This window comes from Crocodylus porosus, unplaced genomic scaffold (genome assembly GCF_001723895.1).
Source record: "Crocodylus porosus isolate Cpor-Errol unplaced genomic scaffold, CroPor_comp1, whole genome shotgun sequence".
NCBI lineage: Eukaryota > Metazoa > Chordata > Crocodylia > Crocodylidae > Crocodylus > Crocodylus porosus.
The window spans coordinates 9,864,126-9,866,785 of record NW_017728926.1 but is presented as its reverse complement, the minus strand read 5'-3'; positions in this window follow the sequence as shown (position 1 = coordinate 9,866,785).

Sequence of the window (2,660 nt, the reverse complement as noted above, 5' to 3'; positions counted from 1 at the left end):
CGCATATCAAAACCCCATTCTGGACTAGGGACAGGACACCAATACTGTCCATTAGGGAACAGGCAGCCTCCACAATATATTTAACCATCAAAGTCGTGGCAGGCGAGATTCTGAGGGTGCTACGTCACCCTAACGTGACGGTAGGGGGCGCTAGGGGGTTCACGGCCATCCCTAGCCGCCGCTCCCTCACAACTCCCATTCCCACTGCCCCCAAGTCGCCAACACTTGTTGCAAAAAGAGATCCTTGGGTTTCAGTAGTAGGCCCTAACCCTCCTGGTCCCACTTCCAAATTCCCAACCTCTCTGACCACAAGATGAGAGCTCCCTGGTCTGCATCCATCCCAAGGACCTTCAGTTTGACACTCCTGGTCTAGACATCACTACCAGACAACCGGCGCCAACTTCTAGGAGAAATAAAAGCAACTCAGGACATGGACAGATGTACATTTGAACTGTTCCAAATTCTGCTCCAGCAAGAACCGTGGGATGCCAGAGGACTGAGAACCCTTCTCACGTTATGCTTGAAAAAACAATACCCAGGAGAGTTTTGAGCGCTTTGGCCATTTCTAGAGCACTTCAGATAGCAAGTGGACACATGTACACAGCCTGTGAAGGGCTTCAAAGGTTCTTGTAGCACATCAAATATTACACCTACCCAGGGCCTTATTATTCAATCACTCCCTGAGTAAGAAAAATGGCTGTTTCCTATTCTGATTTTGTTTAGAGGGTTTAGCTGGAAGACACAAGGGTTATAATAATAGGAAGACAACATCCATAAAGAAAGGTGTTGAACAAACCATTACAATCATCATTGGAAGTTCTAGGTTTTTTCAGTAGTGATGAAAAACAAACAGTTGGCAGAGTGCTTTTTTATATCTTATTAGGGGTTTGGAGCAAGCCAGGTATATATTTATTTTACCCTATCATAAAAATGAATATTTTTTAAGTTTGTGCTTTTTGCCATTTATTCCCATAGAGAAGTTGAGGATATAATCCTTTCAACCAGGTACCCAAGACAGACAGTTGCTAAAGAAGGTTTGAAACTACTTGTTTTTAGCCAAATTTAAGATGGCATGCTCCACACCCAGGTATCCAAAAGTTAAAATACTTGCCCCAAAAATAAATTATGATCATCTCTCTTATTTGTTTTTTGAGAAAATGTTAAAAGAAGCTTTTAACATTTTAATCATACTTTTCTTTGCATTTTTGAATAGCATCTTCAACAACCTGGACAAAGTATCTGTGTTCTCTTTTCAGCTTTAAAAACAATCATGCATTTTTATAAATATGGACACCAAAAAGGCATGTCTCATGCCCCTGGTTTTGTTATATTTTTGTAATGAACAGAGGATATGAAAACTGTCTAGATAACAACAGGGACACGGCTTAAATAGTTTTTTCCAAATTACTCATTTTGTGCCATTAAACAGGGGTTAGATTTGATAGTAAAGATTAATTTTTGTCATTCCTGGACATCAAAAAACAGGCTGCTTCTGAAGAAAGTGGATGGTGAAGAGCTGCTCAGAAATCCATATAAAACTTTGCGCTTACGATACAGTAGCAACAGTGGCAATGACAATGTCTCATTTGCAGGATCAAATTCAAATGGGCTGTTATTCCACTTCACTGGCGAAAGTTTGACTCAGTGGCATATCTGATCTTGAGGAATCCAAAGCAGGTTTATTACCTATTTCAGAGGGCAGAAAATAAATCCCTTCTATGCTGCTGTTGAACCACTGGCAATGCTTAACATTTTACTTTAAGAAGCTGGCTTAACTTAGCTCCATTTAATCACTTGCTTCCAACTACTTCCTTTAATTCTAGGCATGCTAAATCAAAATTCCTGTATTGATGCTTAGCAGTATAGTAACACCAGCTTTCATATTTATGATTTCAGGAAGGGAGATATAAAGCACCTTGTTCTTTTGCTGTCTCCATCTATTGGCAGGTGTAAACCAATACTGGAATTGGCAAGTTCACCAGTAGAGTAGTAGTATTCTGCCAGACACAAGCGTACTAGAAAACCTTCCATTTTAACAGATGCTTACATCTTTAAATAGATACTAGATAACTTTAAAAAAAAAAAAAAGGGAAGGGGGGCAGGAAATGGACAGACTTGGAGGTTAATCCAAAGCAAAAAAAGGCAGTTAATATTCTAAGCACCAGAACAAACTAGCTTCTGCACGTACAGACCTCGCACACAGATCAAGGCATTAATATTCTATTTCCATGTTCCGCTCATGTAGTGATTTGCTAATACCTGTTTGCAAGATTCTCTCGCCTCCCCAAAAAACACACACGGAAACGCACTCAGAAAGAATACAAAGATAAAACACTTATTCCCTCAGTCTTTTGCAACAGTTTTTTTTTTTTTTTTTAAATGAGGAAGTGAAATTAATTCTAAAAATGTCACTGTTGCCTCTGAGAAGTATTAACAATGAGTGGAAGGGATAGTGAAAGAGAAAGAGGGGGTGGAGGGGAGGCAATGAGAGCATTAACAAAAGCCCAGCACACTAGCTTTGGCTAAATCCAGGGCCTGAAAGGGTTCTTTGTCTTTCTGGTCAATGGGAGCCTTTTGAATCCCCAACATATAGCTGAAAGAAAGTGAGGGTGGGAGGAAGGAGTGCTGTCTCTTTAGGGGATGTCTCCTCAGCTGCCAAG